This window comes from Heterocephalus glaber, unplaced genomic scaffold (assembly GCF_053883595.1).
Source record: "Heterocephalus glaber isolate CG9 unplaced genomic scaffold, H.glaber_assembly_v1.0 deba00000594, whole genome shotgun sequence".
Taxonomy (NCBI): Eukaryota; Metazoa; Chordata; class Mammalia; order Rodentia; family Bathyergidae; genus Heterocephalus; species Heterocephalus glaber.
The window spans coordinates 21,354,661-21,375,449 of record NW_028258151.1 but is presented as its reverse complement, the minus strand read 5'-3'; the positions used below and the strand labels follow the sequence as shown (position 1 = coordinate 21,375,449).

Sequence of the window (20,789 nt, the reverse complement as noted above, 5' to 3'; positions counted from 1 at the left end):
AGCCTCCAGCCAGCCCACCAGTTGAGCTGGTGTCTCTCCTGGTCCTCCTGTACCCACAGCACTCTCTGGCCCCCTGTGGAGGGAGTAACGGAGCTTTCTCAGGGCTGAGTGGGGAGGAGGAGCGGGAAGCCAGAGCCCATCATCTTCAGAGGGGCAAAGTGAGGAGGGCGAGTTGAGAGCAGCCATGCCCCACGCCTGAATGCAGGCCCAGCCCAGGCACCCTGCTGGCTGCCATGGACACATAGCATCCCAGGTTGGGACTCAGCAGGCTGGACACAGGCCGTAGCAGTGTCCGGGCTGGCTCTGGTTCTGTGGCCCCGTGAAAGTACAAGCCTCTGTTTGGCCTCTATATTTGGGAGCAGCAATAATAAAACCTCTTCCACCCACCCCACGGAGCTGGGAGTAAGGGTGAAAGAAGGCCTGAAAACCATGGCATTGAGAGAGACCTGGGACGGGTGGGGGTGGGGTGGGGGTGAGAGCCAGCACAGAGCGGAAGCCCCATCTTCCTCCGCCTGCCTGAGTCTAAGAGCTGGGCTGTCCCTCCTGCCTCTCTCATCCTTGGTGGCTCAGTGTTGAGTGGTCTGCTCAGTGGCGAAGACCCAGTGCCTGGCCCTTCTCCAACATGACCAGTTTCACCCTCTATGCTAGATCACTCCCATTTGCCTATTTCCTCAATGTTTTTTTGCCTGCTTCTTAATGGTGTGTTTTGAGAAACAGGTTTTTTTGGCTTTTTGAAACAGGGTCTCGCTATGTAATTCTGGCTGGCCTTGAACTCACAGAGTGCTGGGATTATAGGCGTGTGCCACCACATCCGGTTGAAACAGAGGTTATTAATCCTACTATAGTACACTTTTATTAGCTTTCCACCAAAAGAAGTTGAAGCTCCTTTTTCTACTTAGCCGGGTGGAACGGCACACGCCTATAATCCTGGTGCCCAGAAGGCTGAGGCAGGAGGATTGAGAGTTTAAAGCCAGCCCGAGCAATTTAACAAGATCCTATCTCAAAAAAAAAAAAGCCTTTATTTTTTAGTTCAGTTGTACCTACACAGGAAAACTGAGCAGAAAGTATAGAGGTACCATAATCCCCCCAACACACACACACACACACACACACACGCACGCACAACTTCTCCTATTACTAACATCTTAAACATTAGTATGTGACATTTGTTATGATCAGTGAACCAATATATATGCAATATTATTATCTAAAGTCCATAGCCTACTTGAGGGGTTCTCTCGGTTTTACACATTTTGTGGGTTTGGACAAATGTATAGTGTCCTGTATCCACTATTACAGTGTCACACACAGGGCCACTTAGCATCTTGTGTTCCACCTCCCCTCAGCACCTGCCACCACTGATCGTTTCACTGTCCTCAGAGTTTTTCTTTTTCCAGAAGGTCACATGCTTGGGTCACATAGTAGGTACACTTTCCAGACTGTTTTCTTTCACTTAGCAATATTCACCTTAGTTTCCTCTATACCTGCTCCTTGGTTTGATCACTCATTTTTTTTTAGTGCTGAATAATATTCCATTGTCAGCACATACCACAGTTTATCCACTCTCCAACTGAAGGACATCTGGTTTGCTTCCAGGTTTCATGAACAAAGCTGCTGTTAACATTGTGTGCAAGGTCCTGTGTAGACACAAATTTTCATTTCCTCTGGTTAAGTATCATGGAGAGCAATTGTTGGATATTAAGATGAGAAGATGTTTAGTTTTGTAACAAACAGCCAAGCTGTTTTTCAAAGTGGCTGCTTCATTCTGCATTTCCACCAGCAATGAAAGAGACTTCCTGTTGCTCCACATCTTGCCTGGCAATTGGTGTTGTCAGTGTTTTGGAGTTTGGCCATCTAGTAGGTGTGCAGTGGTATCTCATTGTTGTTTAGATTTGTAATCTCGGGTGACGTCTGGTTCTGAGCATCCTCTCAGAGGTCTGTGTATCACCTGCATTTCTTCTTTGGTGAGGTGTCTGTTCAGGCCATTTGCTCATGTTTTAAATTGGGTTGTTTGTTTTCTTGTTGGTGTGCTTTAAGGGTTCTTTGTATAGTTTGCTGATGTGTGTTTTGCAAATATTTTCTCCCAGTCTGTGGCATCTCTTGTTTTCTAAACAGCGTCTTTGGGAGTTGGGAGTTTGTGTGTGTGTGTATGTGTCTTATTTAAACAAATCTTTGCTGATTTCCAAGTTACAAAGAGAACTGCTTTTGTCTTTTTTCCCTTGGAGAACTGATAACTCTGATGCATCTAAAATTGGTCATGCTTTGTGGAAAGGAGGGATCAGGCCCTCCAATTCAGTGCTTTCTCCATTGAATTTTTATCACCTTGACACCTCGCATATATGAGACTCTTCCTTTCCTTCCTTCCACCTGTCTCTATTAACATCACTCTGTTGTTTACTGAGGTAACAGTCATTCTCTCTTAAACATCACACCCACTACACTGAACACTGAAATGACTCATGTCAAGTGCAGATTGCTAAATCATCCATTACCAGAGGTGTCTGACACAGAGGCCACTCCCCTCCTGGGCCACTTTCTTCAGTGGCTTCCAGGATCCTCTCTCATCCTCTCTGTCTCCAGGTGGTTGCTTCTCAGTCTCCTTTCCTGGCTCCCTCTCAATCCTCCAGCCTCCTAATGTTGAAAGTCCCAAGGCTCAAACCCCTGGCCTCTTCCCTCTTCTGTGCTCTATAAACACTTGGCCCTTGGTTTTACCTATTCTTATTGGGGTGATACCGTGGGTGCTGATTACTCACAAACTTCTATCTCAGCTGGATCTTTCCTCTGATCATCCCCCTGGATTCCCAACTCAGATAGCTGCTGTGGCTCAGTGGCTGTCCTGACATGCCTTATAGATGACAGCTCCACCTGAAGCAGACAGAGCAGAGCTCCTGGTCTTCTTCCCAATCCCCACTGGCCTGCCCTCATTCCTATCTCAGCCAATCTCTTGCTATCTAGCTGTCTTGGACAGAGTCACTATTGACTCCCTATCATAACCATTTGTGCGATCCATAGGAAAATCTCACTGGACAACTCAAAAGTGCGGCCAGAATCTGTTGCTTCTCACTGCCTCCAGGTCCAGGCCACCACTGCCTTCTACCAATGCTCTTGCCCTACTTCCCAGGTGGCATTCTCCTTCACCTGGGCCCAACCTTGACACTTGGTTCCTTCTTTGCCAAGGCTCAGGGCCCCTAGCAGCTGCTCAACACCTCCCCCAGACTCACTAGCAACCTCCCAGGGGGAACTTATTTGAGCCACATGGCAGGTCAGCTCCCCTGATCTCTGACCTGCCTCTTTTCCCTCCTTCACACCTCAGGGCTTCGGCTCTTGTTGCTTCAGTGTTGGTGGCTCTTTCCCAGCTCTGGGACCCATTACCTCCTTGAAGCTGCTCAGACAGGCTACCCTGGTTGCAGTGACCTCTCCTCCCCATCACTTCCTGTGCCCCCTCCCTACATCAGCTTGCAAAGCCCCCTGTGAGCTGCCTGCTCCATTTTATGTCTGTAGCATCTGAAACATAAATCCCACAGGGACAGGAATTCTGTACAGTGCTGAGAATTTTCCCCCAGAACAGAACTTAGCATGTGGCAGGGCTGGGTGTAGCCTAGAAATAGAGCACTTGCCTATTATTTGCAAGGTTCTACAAAGGAAAAAATAATCATGTGTACCGTGAGTTTCAGGTGAACACATGGTTGCATGGGATCCAGAGGGCCTGCTCCACCAGGCAGGGTGGGACTTTGGAGGCCCAGGAGTGGAGGTTGGGGAGAGTCTCCACAGGGGACTCCTGTCCCTGTGAGGTTGTGCACACAGAACTGGTGTTCAGCATGCCTGCTCTCTTCTCTGTCTCTTCCCTTGGGGGTCCAGCATGGCACCTAACAGGAGAGCTTGTGATGAGATAATAATACCCAGGGATTAGCAAGCACCGGTCCAGATGTTTCTGTGAAGGCATTTTCCAGGTGGGATTAACATCTAAATCAGGAGGATTATGAGGACATCAGAAGAGACTCTATAATGAGATGGGTCTTGTCTAATCTGCTGAAGTCTTTAAGAGAAAAATGCTGAGGTTCCCCAAGAGGGAGTAGTTTTTGCCAGCAGGTGTCTTTGGACTCCAGCTGCACTGTCAACTCCTTCTGGGGTTCCAGCCATCCTGTAGATTTCTGACTTGCAGCATCCATAACTCCATGAACCAGATCTTTAAAATAAATCTCTTTCTATGTCCCATTTATTCTATCTCTGGAGGGTACTGGCAAGTACAGATAGATTCAAGGAAGGTGTCCTAGGGCACTTGAGGCCTGGAGAGTGCCCCAATAGTGCTAGACATGGTGAGGGCCAGGCCCATGGTGAGGATGAGGCCCTTGCTTGGTGCTGCTCACAGACTTCCAGGGGGAGGCAGCTAAGATGTCCTGACTTCAGGCTCTGGACACTACAGGCTCATAAGGAAGGTCAGGGTGAAGGGTGAAGGTACGGGGCAGAGAGGGGTGGCATAGGGAAGATAGAGGAGACCCCTGCAGTGTGGCCTGAAGGAGGATAGGGTCCAGGTAGGAGAGGGCAGGCCTGAACTGAGACTGTGGGAGTAAGAATGGAGCAAGGGGCTGGGGTGCAGCTCAGTGCTAGAGCACTTGCTAGTATGCATGAGGACCTGTGTTCCACCCCAGCACTGAATAAAAAGGAATGGGATGGAGGGGCAGATGGTAGATACTGGGAAGAGAGAGGTGAGGGAGCATTGCACATACTGTATCTCCCCTCTGTGTTCCTTCTAGAAGTAAAGATGCCACCCAAGTCCCAGTGTGAATCACTGTCAAAGCAGAGCTGCAATGCTGGGACCCTTGTGGTGGCTGTGATAAATCACCACAAACTGGGCAACTTAAAACAACAGAACTTACTCTTACAGCTCTGGAGGCCAAAAGCCCAATTTCAGATTCATAGGGTCAAGTTGGAGGTGTCAGCAGGTCTGGCTGATTTTGGGGGTTCTAGAGGGTGAACCTGTTCTGCGCTTCTCTGGCTTCTAGAGGGCAAGAGTCTCTTGGCTGAGACCCTCCTTGCACTTCTACAACTATTCCTTTAAACTTCCACTACCACTCATCTCCTCTGACCAACCCTTCTGCCCTCCTCTAGAGACATAGGATCCACCTAGCTGTACTAGATCATCTTGAGGTCCTGTCTTTAACCATACCTGCAAAGTCCCTTCTGCCATGCAAAGCCATGTCTTCACAGAGGCCAGGGGTCAGGATCTGGACATCTCGGGAGGGGTGTTGTCTTCCCTAGGATGCTGCTGTTTATTGAAACAAAGGCTGTAGCATGAGGAAGAGTCCAGTTTGGGGACAGTGGGCTGTACCTGCTGTTAAAGTCCCCAAGTACTTGGATGTACAGTGAGGTCCGAAGCAAGGCTGGTGGAGTCCTGGCAGATCTGAAGTCCCTGTGGGTGGAGGTGTTTCAGTGAAAGTAGGGCAGTGGGAGGAGTAAGGAGAGGAAGGAGGGGCCAAAACCTGAAGCCCCCAGGCCTGTGATAGAGGTAAAGGGCAGTAAAGGGCACTGATAGAGGCTTGGGAGAGGGTGGGGTGGTTGGAGCTGAGTTGAGTGATGCAGGGTCATCATGGTGACTGGGAGGGGTGGAGCCATTGGGGGTGGGTAGGTTTATTTAGCTAGGAAGTTGTGTTGGCTGCATGGTTTGGCCCAAAGTTCAGTGGGGCTGGGTTGCCTGAGCAGCTTGTTTCTTGTATTGGGTTAGTGAGTGACAGGTGGTTTTGAGCAATGCCTGTGGTTTCTCTAAGAGCTTTAGACTGGCCATCCCCATGTTTCCTTGAACAAAGACATGGCTTGTGCCTCCACAGCTGTAGCTTCCCTGGCCCTGGGTGCCTTAGGCACTGCCCATATGTTTATATGCATCTTCACCCCCAAGTGTGGTCAGCAACCACCCAGCATATGACTGACCAAGCCAACCTCCCACCAGCTGTGCTGGACTAGCCATTCTTAGGGACCAGAAGGTGCCCTGGCATCTCAGTTCCATGCCTCCTCCATCTACTGAAGCATCCTTGCTATAGAGCAGCAGGGAAGAGTCAGCCCAAATCCCTGCTTTGCATCTTTGGTCTAGCTCCTGTCCTGAGGGTAGGACCACACTGACCTTGTCATGACCTTGTTGTGAGGGTGAGGGAGTAGATGGATCTCTGTGAATCAGGGTGTGGGCTCACCTCTGCTCCCAGAGAACCTGTTCTGGAGCCAGATCTGCTCCCACTTCAGAAAAAGACTTTATCATCTGCCCTCCCCGTGGTCCTCTCCCATCCTCCACCCATGGCCACCAGGCCTGTTCCCCAGGGTGGGCCGGTGGTGGCAGTCAGTGCCACCTGCTCTCAGGGATGCCAGCTCCCTGTGGTACCTGCCCCTCCAAGGCAGGTGGACAAACGGGTCTGGGGCTACAACACCCCCTCTCTTGCAATGGTGACTCAGAAAGGCAGGGAGTGGGAGTGGGGCAGGTGGCCTCTCCTCTGTGAACAGTGCCTGGATGAGGTGTGTATGGGACAGGGTCAGTTCAGAGTGGCTGTGGCACAGCTGGTCTGTGACTGAGGTGAGCAGAGCAAGGAGGTTGCCCTCCTCTCACCCCCAGGGAAATCTGAGGCCTTCATTCTCCATCCTAGAGGGACCTTGCAGTGGCAGAGGGGGATGAGTTGCAGGCCCCAAATCCTAGAGTGACCTAGATTGTCCCCTGCAACAGGAAGCAGGGCTGTGTGACTTCCGGTGTTCACTCTGCCTCTTCAGGCCTCTGTCTCCATGTGCAGGATGGAGCAACTCTCTGCTCTCTGGTTTAGGGAGGGTGCAGGACAGCTGCCTACCACGTGATCCACCCCATCTTCCCATCTGCATTCAGAAAGCCAGTGGCTTTGCCACTTTGGACTTCAGAGTACATGCAGACTGTAGGAGAAGCTGGAGACCAGGTTAGGGTGCTCTGTAGGGCCAGGAGCACAGCTCCTAGAGATAGGGGCACACAAGGGGGCCTGGGGAAGTAGGCAGGCAAGTACTGCACCCAGTCTCACCCAACTGGGCAGACAGAGGGTAAGAAGATGAAGGGGCCTGCACACTGGATGGTGTGGGAAGATGTGACCTCTTCTTCCCATCACCCGGCTCTGTAACAAAAGACAAGCTACCACGAGACAGCATGACACAGTTATGTAATCAGCATTTTACTTGTCTGGGGAGACTTCAGAAACCAAGACCCAAAGATCCAGGGAGAAGTGGGTTTTATGCTTAGGTTTGGTGAAACACAGACAGCTGTGTAGACATATGACTAGACAGAGAGCGTGACCTTGTGGTGATGGACTGAAGGGCTCCAGAAAGTCTGTTGTGCAGAGTTTTCTTGGTCCCTGTGTGGCCACCCTTCCCCCTGGGTGGGTCTAGGGCAGGACCCTCAGCAATGAGTGTCTTAGGACCCTTACTCTCAGACAGGGTAGGTCAGAGGGCGCTTGATGTCCAGCTTCTACAGGGAAGGGTGAGGGGGCTAGGTGGTGTAAGTTTTATGACTGCCTTCTGAGAGAGGCTCTGTTTTGTACCCTGCCACTGGGAGAAAGGGTGGGAAGAAGTGGGTAAGAGGGTCACAGAGACCTGGCACCCCATGAAGGCTCCTGTCTCTGTGAGTCCACGGTACTTCAACATCAAAGCACTATGCCAGGGAGGTGTTGTATTTGAACCTCAATGACTAGTAGCCAAGCCCCAAATGCCCTGGTGAGGGACGGGGATGTGTTTCCCAGGATGTGCAGGCCAGCTGTCCCCTCTGGGTCCCTGCAGGCACTCTCTTCCGTATCTCACATCTGCACTGAGCTCGGGATGGTGCTCCTGCCCTAGAAATGCTGCTCAGAGGAGGACTGAGGGAGGACTTCAGCTGCAGGCCAGAGCAAGTGGCAGAGGGAAGTAGGGATCACCTGCTCCTCCTCCACAAAGGCTGGGCCCCAAGACCTGTACTCAGGACTTTTGTTGGAAGGACCAGGCCACATAAGAGGCAGCCTCTGTGAGTGGCTCTGCACCGGAATCCCCAAAGCCATGGAGCCCTGAGATGGAATGGTCTGTGCAGGGCGGGATGCCTCTTCCTCTGACCCTCACTCCGGGATTTGCACCTCCTATGGCTGGTAGGGGTAGGGGTGGTCAGGGAAGGCCTCCCAAAGAGGGGCATCTTGCCAGCTTGTGGACACAGGGAGGAGGCCAGGCTCCTGATGCTAGGGGTGAATGTCTCAGGCCAAGAGCAGGAGGTAATATGGACCCTGGTGCTTTACTCTCTGTATCCAAGGAGGCTTTGCAGCACTAACAGCAGAGACCAAGAAATGGCCATCTTTGCAGGTGACCAGGGCCCCTGTTGCTATGGAGAAGGGGGGGCAAGCAGAGGAGAAAGGTGGTGATGCCTGATACGGGGCTTCTTCCATGACAGTCCTGAACCCCGTGATTGCTGGCCGAGAATCTGACCTCTGAGCACATGATGAGGCCTTTCGTGCAGTCCTACCCAGTCAGCAACTTCCTTCCCTTTCCAGAAATGGCCCTGCTGTCCCAGTGCCAGGGTGCTCATGTGAGGCACCATGTACCAACCCCAGCTCTACCACCCTCCCATTCTCAATGAGGCAGTTCTACCTCTGAGCCTCTGCTGTTCACCTCTGCTGTTCACCCTCATCTCTCTGCTGGGCAGAGCCTCTCTGAGGCCCATCTCCCTGCTGCCTGGCCTCTGCCCACAGCCTCTGCTGCACAGGCAGCAAGCCCCTGCCCCAGCCTTCGTGGCCCAGAACGTCCTTCCATTGCTGAGACCATGGCTGGGTGTCTACTGTTGGGAGCAATGTTACATAATTCTAGGGAAAAATCATTTGAGTAGGCCTAGTTCTCCTGTCTATAGGCCAGTTACGACATTTTAGACATAATTGTATTTTGGGCTCGGGTCAGAACTGAGACCTCTGTGATCCGGCGATGTTGTAATCTCCAGGACAACACCACACCTGTGGGAGACGCCAGGGAGGAACCAAATCTTCATCTGCAGAGTTCCACATTGTTCTCAGATTTCCACTGTCCCCCAGCCTTTTGTTACACCTTGTTTATCCCAATGTGAAGTACTGAACTCTGCATTTTCACTTGTTACAGCTGTTTCCCCATGTACTGAATAAAAAGTGCTGCAAGCCAGGGGGCTTTGTCTTTGCCGCCCAGAGCAGCACTGATCAGACCCAAAGCTCAGCTTCTTCTCATTTGTCTACCTTTCCAGTAATTCGCCGTGTGCTGCCGTGGCTCGCAGGAGACTAGGACTTACTGCAGAGGTTCTGATAACGTCCCCTTCCCCTGTTCCCTACATTTGGCGCCCAACGTGGATATAAATCAGATCCACAAGTGAACTCGCCTGTGAGACAAACTCAGAGCAAAAGAGACAGCACACAGATCTCCCAGGATGATTTCTGGATTCGGACGAGGGACACTGGTGGTAAGTGTGTCCAGCTGGGAGTAATTTTCTATCTTTGCTGAGTTATAACTATGGGTCAGTCTCTGTCATCAGAGCAGCATAACTTTGCCAAATTACTTAAGTCGCTGTTAAATCAAGCTATGTACCCAGTACCTAAGGATGCTGTGATAGATTTGTTAAAAGACATACAAATGTACATCCCATCTTTTCCCCACGAAGGGACAACTAACTTAATATCATGGGAATGCGTAGGTACCACTCTCTGTGAGGCCTGGCAAAGGGGTGATTGTCTCTCCCCCCAAACGCTCCCCACTTGGGCCTTAGTCCACTCTGCTCAGAGGTCAGAGTTGCTAGCCATTATATTTGTGATTGAAAACTTCCCTCCCCAACCTCTTAATAGTTTAAGTGATTCCTCTTATACAGTTTGGTTGACTCAAAGACTGGAAGGAGCTATGGGCCGCTCTACCTTAGAACCTAAATTATTAAACTTGTTTTTAAGATTACAAAAGGCCAAAATACAGTTATGTCTAAAATGTCATAACTGGCCTGTAGACAAAAAAACTAGGCCTACTCAAATGATTTTTCCCTAAAATTATGTAACATTGCTCCCAACAGTCTACCTTCAGCCAGGATGGAGCCCCCGTCCTGAGATATAGACAGCACATGGGAAGCAGAAAGGCACGGTCCCCATCAAATTCTTGCAGGGTTGTAGGCTGCACAGGTCTGATTGGCCAGTGGCAGGGGTGGGAGATGTGGGGACATGAGGAGAGAGCATAGGACCTGGGGTAAGATATGACATTACGGAGCCTAGAAGTCTGTGTGGGCACCAAGATGAGGTCAGGATGAGGGAGAAGAAAGTCACTGCTGATGGTGGCCACCAGCTCCCCTTTACACACACATGGACCATGGCCACCAAACTGTCCTGTCTCCTCCCTCAGCCCATCAGGGAAGCAGGGCCTGTCCCCATGCCCCAGATAAGGAAACCGGGCCACCCACGGGAGGAAATTGCTTAAGGACACACAGCACGTCCTATTTCTGGGGTTTTGCCACCTTGGCAGACTTGTAGAAGTCACTTTCTCTGTTGGGACCATGGCCAGGGTCTCTGGCCTCAGTCCCAAAGAATGCTATGGGTCCCCCTAAAAGCAAGGGATCCATCTTCTGTGGCCTGTACAGAGCTCAATGGGTGGAGGGTCTGAGTTCCCCCTCAAATAGGGTCACCTGGACCAGGGAAGACCCTCTCCAAGCTTCCAGTTTCTGAGCTGGAAAGACCCCAGCCCACCCAGGTATTTGCCTTGAAGCCCAGCACAGACAGTGGTCTCTGCTCACCTGGGGTGAGTAGAGCCCCCTCCTCAGACCATACCAGGAAGCCAGGTAGGGTCACCCTTCATCCCATCCTCCTGTCTCAAATCTAGCAGTCTCTGCCCATTGCTTTTCGGTCCCTCCCTGATACCTGGTGCTTTGTTCTTGGACTGGACTGAAATTAACCTCCAGAGATACCCATGTCCTGATCCCAGGAACCCACTTGGCAAAGGAGCCTCCAGGTGAGATTGAGTTAAGGAGATCTCCAAGATGGCACCCACCTGGATCAGCCAGTCCTCTCTCTCGTCTTGGTCACCCAGGATTCACTCAACACAGTGTGGTCAGGGGTGGGATCTAGTTTAGGATGGTGCTGAGCTCTCTATCCTCCTCTTCTCTAAGAATTCCTGTGACTCCCACCACTATTGGGAACAGAACTGGTTTCTGGCCCAAGGCCCAGGCAGCCTGCCTCTGTTCATGGGCAGCTGCTCACCTAGGACCCTGCTAGTGCAGGGCAATACTACCTCTGCCCAGCTTTCTGTCTGTGGACATCCCTTTCATGAACCTGCTTTGCTCCAAGGCCTGCCTCAATCTGTCATTTCCTCTGTTGCCTGCTTATGTCAAATGATTATAACTTCATTAGCATTTCACTTGAAATATAATTGATATGTAGTTCACTGCACGGGTTTAGAGTGTGCAATCTCGTGAGTTCTGGTAAGTGTCTCCAGTCAGGGTAACGAACATCCACCCCACAGCCTCTTTGCATTTCCTTCCTTCTTCCTCACCCCACCCGACAGGTTCCCAGGCAGACTGGCTGTCATGGCAGATGAATTTGAATTTTATATAGTCAGAGTCTGATAGCACATGCTTGGTTTTATCTTGGTTCTTTCAAAACTCAGCACAATTATTTTAAGACTTATCAGCGGTGTTGCATATATCAATGCATTTGTTTCCACAGCTGCTATAACAAATTGGCATACGTTTAGTGGCTTAAAACAACACACACATGTATTATCTTGCAATTCTGCTGTTTTTTTTGTTTTGTTTTGTTTTTTTGGTACTGGGGATCGAACTTGGGACCTTGCACTTTCGAGGCAGGCACCGGAACCACTGAGCTAAACCCCCAGCCCCTATCTTGCAATTCTGGAGGTCAGAATACCAAAATAAGTCTTCCTGGGCCAATATTGAGGACTGTGCTCCCTGTGGAGGCTCCAAGCACTGACCCAGCTCCTTTCCTCCCAGCTCCTGAGGTGCTGCATTCCTTGGCTTCTGGCCTAGTTCATCTACAGGGTTGGCACTGGCTGGGGTTCTTCTGACATCACAGAGCTCAGATCCTCCTCCAAGCTCCTGCTTCTGTTTCTAAGCACCTTGTGATGAAATTGCTTATGGGATAATCCAGGACAATCTCCCTTCGGGGAGGTTGGCTGCTTGGCAACCTTGGTTCTGCCTGCAACCCCAGTTCCCATTTGCTGTGTCACTAATGTGCACAGGTTCTAGGAATTTGGGGTAGAACTTCTTTGAGGAGCCACTCCTCTGACTGCCATGACCAGTAACTCATTTTAACTACACAATACTTATTTATTACATGCGTATGCCACAGTTGGTTTAACTATTTAACTGTCCTTGAACACTTGGGTAGATTCCAATTTGGGGTTATTACAAGGAAAGTTACCAGAATATTCATGTATAAGTCTTTGTGCAGGTGTGTGTGGTTTTGATTCTCACATAAACAGGTGTGAAATTGCAGAGTTGTATGACAAATGTATGGGTATGGGGAATTTTTTTTTGTACCAGGGATCGAACTCAGGACCTTGGCCTTTCGAGGCAGGCAGCAGAACCACTGAGCTAAATCCCCAGCCCTGTGGGGAATTTTTAAAGAAAATTTAAATAGTGTTTACAATGTCCTTGTACCATTCCCCACTCCTCCTCATCGACACTTAACACAGTTGATTTCAGTGTTAGCCATCTCACAGGACAGCAGTGGTATCTTAGTCTGGCTTTAATTTGCATTTCCCTGATCACTTTGCTATCTTTTCATGTGCTTTTGACCATTTGTATATCTTCTTTGGAAGTACTCATCCATATCTATTCTCTATTTATTTATTGGATTGTCTTATTATTGAGTAGAGAGAACTCTTTTTTTTTGGTACCGGGGATCGGGCTCGGGACCTTGCACTTGCGAGGCAGGCGCCGGAACCACTGAGCTAAATCCCCGGCCTGAGAACTCTTTATATATTCTAGACACAAGCCCTTTGTCGAACACAATATTTTGCAAATATTTTCTCCCATTCTGTAGCTTGTCTTTTCACTCTTTCCATAGTGTCTTTCAAAGACAAAAGTTTTTTCCCTAGTTTTTTATGAACCCTAATTTATTGATTTTTTTCTTTAATGTGATTTTTATGTTGTATTTAATCCATCTTTGCTAAATTCAAGGTCAGTAAGATTTTCATCTATTTTCTTCTAGAAGTTTTATAATTTCATCTCTTTAGCTCTGTGACCCATTTTGAATTAATTTTTGTAATGTAATGTGAGGTAAGGGTTAGAGTTCAGTTTTACAGCTCTCCACTGGTTCTGACCTAGTTGTTTGTTTTTAATGTAATTTTTTTTCCGGTACTGAGAATCGAATCTGGGACCTCATGATTGCCAGGCAGGCACTGTGCCACTGAGCTACACCCCTGGCCCTCAGCCCAGTTGTTCAAAAGATAATCCTTTCTTCCCTGAATTGCTTTGGCAATGCTGTTGAGCCCAGGGTCTCACATGTACTAGGCAAAGGTAACACTTTACCACTGAGCTATATCCCAGCCTTATTGATTTATTTTTATGCCAGTACCACATGGTCTTGAGTTACTGTAACAAATCTCAAAGTCAAGTAGGGTGAGTCATCCAACACTGTTCTTTTTCAAAATTGTTATTTTAGAGGTTTTGTATTTTCATGTAAATTTGAAAATCATTTCATTTATTTCTACAAAAACACCTCCTGAGGTCTCAATTCTGAACAAATCTATAGATCAGCTTGAGAAGAATGGATATTATGGCAACCTTAATTCTTCCTGTCCATCAACATTGCATATTTCTCCATTTATTTAGTTTTTTTAAACTTTCTTTTAGTATAGTTTACAGTGTTCAGAGACTTGGCTAGCTTTTGCTGTTTATCCCAAGGGCCGGGAATTTAGCTTAGTGGTGCTGCCACCACCTGCCTCACAAGCGCAAGGTCCTGAGTTCCATCCTTGGTACCAAAAAAAAAAAAAGTTTATGCATTTCTTATTTTTCAATCTAATGTAAATGGACATTTTAAGCATCAATTCCAAATTTTTATTACCAGTATATAGAAATGCTGTTGATTTTTGTCTATTTGCCATCTATCCAGAGACCCTACTAAATTCACATGTTAGTTTAATAACTTTTTCGTAGATTTTGTAGGATTTTCTTCAAAGACTACCATTTCTTCCCCGAATAAAGCCAGCTTTTCCTCCTTTCTAATCTGGTTACATTTTTTCTGTCTTTCTTTTCCTGACTTCAGTGGGTAAAGCCTTTGAGCACTATGTTGAACAGAAGTGATATGGGTGGATATTCTTGCCTTGACTTTGGGACTTGTTAACAGGACTCAAGCCTATGTGGTACTGGTATAAAGATAAATCAAAAGAGCTGGGTGTAGCTCAGTGGTAGAGTGCTAGCCTTGCCTAGCACATGCAAGACCCTAGGTTAAAAAGAGATAGTCTCAAAGATTTACGTCCAAGATAAAAGTTATTTTTTAAAAAAAGACCCTAGGTTGAATGACATTGCCAAGGAAATTTAGGGGAGAAAGGATTATCTTTTAAACAGTTGGGTTGGTAACCAGTGGAGAGCTGGTTCCTGATCATGGAAAGTATTCACATTTTACTATTAAGGGTGATTTTGGTTGTGTTTCTCCACACTTTTTACCAAGTTGAAGAAATTTCCTTTCATTCTCTACTGGGAGCTGTTATCAGAAAGAGATGTTAGATTTTTATGAAATGCTTTACAGAAACACTTATAGACCTTTTCTTTCTTAGTATGTTAATATGGTGAATTAAATTAATTGATTTTCAAATATGAAAATAATGGAGTATTCCTGGGATCAATCTCATTTGATCATGAGTATTATCCATTTTATATATTTTTGGGTTTGACTTGCTAACCTTCTGTTAAGAATTTTTGCATTTATGTTTCATTAAATATTTTCTTAAACTGTTTTTGCCTGGTTATGGGTCAGCCTAATGTTGTCCTCTGAGAAGTAGCTGGGAAATGTTCCTTTCTCTTCAAATGTCGAACAGTGTGTGTAGATTTGATCTCAGTGTTCACTATAGTCCCTTGTCGTCCTTTTAATATTTGTAAATTCTATCAGGGTCTCCATGGTCATGCTCCTGACTTAGTACTGTGTATTTTCTCTCATTTTTCTCCAGACTAATCCGATTAGAGTTTACTGGATTTGTTTGATCTTCTCAAGCAGACAGCTTTGGTTTCATGGATTTTCTTTCCTGTTTTATAGATTTCTGCTCTCATATTGACAATTTCCTCTGCTGACTTTGAATTTAATTTGTTTTTCTTTTTTCCGATTTCTTAAGGTGGAAGCTGAGATAATTGATTTTTCTTCTTTTCTGGTATAATGAAAGCTAAAACTGATAAATTTTTATTTTATTTTATTTTTTGATCATAAAATATTTATTAAGGTATACTTTAAGGAATATAATGAATATAAAATTTAGGATCATAATATGAAGCAGTTTCAGTCCTCTCAAAAGTCCAAACATCCCTCAATACTCCACAAATATAAAATCACTGGTAAAAATTAAAAAGCAGCTGACAAATACAGAAGTGGCTTTTCATGAACATTTACAACTAAAGCATCTGAATACCTCTTTTAACTGCAAAACCACACCACATTGCACTAATGCAGTAAGAATGCATTCATATTGTGTTCATTAGTCATTAGTCAGCTGACAAATTTTTATATGTTGGTTTTTTGTTTTCATTCAGCAATTAGACATTGCTTTCTAATTTCCCCCTAGAGTCCTTAGTGTCTGTGCTATATAAAAGCATGTTGATTTTTTTTTTGTGTGTGTGTGTGTGTGTGAGACAGGGTCTTGCTGTGTAGTTCAAGCTGGCTGTGAACTCACTGTGTAGCCCAGACTGCCCTTGAACTTGTGATGATCCTCCTGTCTCAGCCTCCTGAGTGCTGGGAAAAGCGTGCACCACCACACCTGTCTAAAGCATGTTAATTTCTGTATCACTTTGGTTTTCTATTGCTCCATCACATGTTTCAGCAGCAGTAGCAGTTCCGGTCTATTGGCAGTTAGTATTGCACAGCTGTCAGAAGGCCAGAGCTCAGGGCTGAGTTTCATTCAGCTGAAGTCGAGGCCTGGCCATCGTCTTCTCTCCTGGAGGTTGGGGTCCCTGCCCAAGACCCTGCCTGTTTGCAGAACTTGGCTCCTCGCAGTTGGAGGACTAAGTTTGAGTGCCTCACCACTCTTGAGGCCTTTGGGGCTCTGGCTCTTTCTGAGATCAGGCCAGCCACCTGGACCATGTCCCTGTTTTATTCTTGGTAGGTTAGAAGCCTTAATTATATCCACACAGTCCCTTTCCTCATGTGTCATAAATCCTGGAGTAAGGCCTGAGGACAAAGGTCATGGAACCTGGTTGGAATTTTGCCTTCCCCACAAGCATGGGGAGATTTCTCAAGTATCACTCATTTTAAATTTCTAACTGATTTCCACTATGGCCTGACTTTGCATGATTCAGGTCCTTTTACATTTCTGAGACTAATTTTATGGCCCAGGCTATAGTATTTTAGTAACACTTCATGTACACTTGAAAAGATGTAGATTCCATTGTTTTAGTATGGACTTGCTATACATGTTAATTATGTCAATTGGATGAGTGTTGATAAGTCTCTAACTCCTCCTTGGTCTGCTGTCTGTGTTTGTGCTCACTTGTTGGCACGGTTGTTAAAATCTCTTAGTAGATTTGTTTATTTTGCCTTTCAGTTCTATACATTTTTGCCTTATGTGTTTTATGTTTTGAGGTTTTGTTAGTATGTTTTTTGCTTTTTCTGAGATAGGGCCTCACTATGTTGCCCAGGCTGGGCTGAAATTTCAGATCCTCCTACCTACAGCCTGCTCAGTAGCTGGCATTACAGATGTGGACACCATGCCAGCTACTGCAGGTATTTTAAATTGCTGTTATTAGGTGTCTTCCGTTTAGGGTTGCTGTGCTCTCTTTATGAATCAAATCCTTTATCATTACAAAATAACCCTTCATATGCCCAGTAATATTCTTTGCTGAAAATATACTTTGTCTGGAATTAATATAACTTCTTTTCCTTAGTGTTAGCATAGTATTTCCTTTTCCATGTCTTTATTAAAACTAGCATTTATGCTTTTGAGCAGGTAGGTATACAGAAAAATTGAGCAGAAAGTGCAGAGTTCTCATGTACTGCTTCATTCCCTCCATTTCCTCTATTAGTTTTTTTATTTTTTATTTTTTTGGTACCGGGGATCAAACTCGGGACCTTGCACTTGAAAGGCAGGCGGTGGAACTACTGATCTAAATCCCTGGCCCCTCATCTATTATTAATATCTTGCATTAGTGGGTACATTTTTATAGTTGGTGAGCCAATATAGGCACATTTTTATCAACTAAAATCTGTCATTCCTCTGGGGTTGCTTTTTGTATTGTACACCCTATGAACCCATGGTTTGGCAAATGTATTTTATGTCTCCTCCATTCCAATACCGTAGAGAATAGATTTCTTGTCTTAAAAATCTACCGTGTTCTCTCTTTTCACCCCTTTCCCCTATCCAAGCTGCTGGCAACCCAGGTCTTTTCACTGTCACCATTGTTGTGCCTTCCCAAAGTATCACACAGTTGAAATCATACAGCACATAGTCTTTTCAGGTTGGCTTCTTTCACTAGGTACTATGCATTTAAGTTTCCTCCATTTCTTTTTGTAACTTGATACCTTATTTCATTGTATCAATTTCCAGTGTATGATTGTAACACATTTTGTTATCTACCTAATAAATGGCCTCTTGTCTGCCTCCAAAGTGTAGCAATTTATGAATAAAGCTGCTGTAAATATTTGTGTGCTGGTTTTTATTGAGCATAGTTTTCAACTCATTTGAGTAAAGTTGCTAGGTCATAGGGTAAGAGTATCTTAGTATTTATAAGAAACTGCTAAACTGTCTTCCAAAGTAGCCATACCATGTTGTGATCCCATCAACAAAGAACAAGATTTTCTGTCACTCCACTTCCATTTGGTGATGTCACTGTTTTAGGTTTTGGTCATTCCTTTTTTTTGGTACCGGGGATCGAACTCAGGTCCTTGCGCTTTTGAAGCAGGCAGCGAAACCACTGAGCTAAATCCCCAGCCCCTAGGTTTTGGTCATTCTAACATGAACTTAGTAGTGTCTTATTGTTGTTTTAATTTGCAGTTTCTAAATTACATACATGAAGTGATAAAAATATATAGTGAATGTTTAAATTTAAAAATTTTTTATTACAGTAAAAGACATGTTGCCACTAATCCGTCTCAAAATATTCCCCCCCACTTCAAACATGCTTATCCCATCATTCTTGCCACTTTTTGAAGCACTTCTGGAAGTCTTCTTTCATGTCTTTATGAAGTATGATAAAAAAATATGATGAATGCTGCTGGTGAGTGCCATCTAATGGAAAGGCAAGCTCATAAAAATTGCATGGTGTGTTCTCATCTAACTTATGTACCAGATCTGGCACTGTGTGGCTTCTGGCTTTTCCCAAGTTAAAATGATCATGAAAAGTAAATCTTTTGAATCAACTTGGGACATCAAGGCAACTACATCAGTACAACCAATGACACAAAAAGGGACTTGCAGAACTGCTTCAGAAAGTGGCAAGAATGATGGGATGAGTGTGTGGGAAGTGAGAGAGAGTATTTTGAGGGGGGTTAATGGCAACGTGTCTTTTTTTTTTGATACCGGGGATCAAACTTGGGTCCTTGCACTTGTGAGACAGGGACAGGCCCCGGAACCACTGAGCTAAATCCCCAGCCCAGGCAAAGTGTCTTCTAAAAATTTAAACATTGGTTCGATCCCTGGTACCAAAAAAAAAAAAAAAATTTAAACATTTACCATGTACTTTGACCAAACTTCATACGACAGTGAACATTTTTAATGTACCTATTTGTCACCTATTAGCCTTTATTGGTGAGGCACCTATTTCTATCTTTTGTCTATTTTTATTTTATTGTTATTACTATTATTATTACTTACAGTGCTGGTGATCAGACCCAGGGTCTTGAGCATGTTAGCAATCAATCAGTCAATCATTGAGCTGTGTTACCAGCCATGTCTATATAAAAAAATTTTTTTAAATTGTTGAATTTTAAGGATTTGTTGTATATTTTTTTTATTTATTTACTTATTTATTTATTTGGTACCGGGGATCAAACTCGGGACCTTGCGCTTGCGAGACAGGCGCCGGAACTACTGAGCTAAATCCCCGGCCCTTGTTGTATATTTTAGATTCAAGTCTTTTATCAGATATATATCTTACAAAAATTTTCTCCCCAGAGGTTTTAAATTTTAATGAAGTCTAACATCAATTGCTTTTTTGTGGTTGGTGGCTTTGGTGCTGTAGCTAATAAGTCATCACCAAACCCAAGGTCAACTAGAAGTTTCTTCTACATTAGTTATTTTATAGTTTTATTGTACATCTAGGTCTGTGATCCATTTTGAAATAAGTTTTGAGGGTGTAAGGTCTGTATGTATATTCTTTTTTTGGTCTGTGGATGTCTAGTTGTTCCAGCACTATTGTTTAAAAGTCTAGGAGGGCCGGGGATTTAGCTCAGTGATTTTGCAGCCTGCCTCGCAAGCACAAGAATCCAAGTTCGATCCTCAGTACCAAAAAAAAAAAAGTCTTGAGGCCATACTCTTAAGTGAAATAAATAGGACACACATGTAAATACCAGATAGTTTCTCTGGTGTGAGAAACTGAAAGTGTAAATAAGAATTAAAATGATTAAAAATCATAATTGATAATTTGAAACAGGAAGAAAAAGTCCAAAAGGGTAGGGGAAGTGGGAGGGGAAGGGGAAAAGAAAGAAGGGAAAGGAAAAATTATAAGAAAAGGAAAAAATAGACACAAAGTCTTTGTAAATGGGGAAAGGTAGAGGGAGTGAAGGGAGGACAGAGAATGGGGAAAAAATAAGAACTAAGATACATCATGTACCCAATGATAAATGTAAATGTATTGTATACTTAAAATGTACCAATAAAAGAACTTAAGGGAAAAAAAAAAAAGGAAAACAAAAAAATAATAAAAGTCTATCCTTGAGCCAGAGATTTAGCTCAGTGGCGCAGTGCCTGCCTGGCAAGCACAAAGTCTTTAGTTTGATCCCGAGTTCTGCAAAAAATAAAATAAATAAATAAATAAAAGTCTTTCCTTTCTCCATCAAATTTTCTTTGTGTCTTTGTCAAAGGCCAGTTGATTGTACTTATATGGGTCATTTTCCAGGCTGTATTCTGTCCATTGGTCTGTTCCTCCTACGTCAACACCACATTTTTTGGTCTTAAGGTCAGGTAGTGTTCTTGATTTTGTTCTTCAGTATCTTCCATGTTTCCCTGAAAATAAGACCTAACTAGGAAACAATCAGCCTTGAAAACTAGAGATCAAAAATGTCAGCCCAATCAGCCTATCCTTGCCTTACCTGCCTTACATAGTAGCTACAGAGCAAGAGAATAGTGATGGCAGGTGAGGCAAGGATAGGCTGATTGGGGCTGGCATTTTTGATCTCTAGTTTTCAAGGCTGATTGTTTTATAATTAGGTCTTATTTTCTGGGAAACAGGGTTGTTGGCTATTTGGACTCTTTTGCCTTTTCATATAAACTTCAGAATCTATTTGTGGGGGCTGGGGATTTAGCTCAGTGGTTCTGCCACCTGCCTCGAAAGAACAAGGTCCCAAGTTTGATTCCCGGTACCCCCCCCCCCCAAAAGCTTCTGCAGAATCTATTTGTGCTCAGTCATGAAATAGATTGCTGAGATTTTTATTGGGATTCCATTCAATCTACAGATCAAGTTGGGAAGAACC

The 20,789-nt window shown here is 45.3% G+C and overlaps 1 protein-coding gene across 1 annotated transcript in view; it reads left to right on the top strand.

Moving 5' to 3' along the window:
* The window catches only part of Syt8 (synaptotagmin 8), a 62,635-nt gene that overhangs the window by 3,386 nt on the left and 38,460 nt on the right, over nucleotides 1–20,789 (top strand). The window contains exon 2 of the mRNA XM_013075037.3: nucleotides 9,218–9,430. The gene's annotated coding sequence lies outside the window, so the exon portion shown is untranslated. The remainder of the gene's footprint in view (nucleotides 1–9,217; nucleotides 9,431–20,789) is intronic.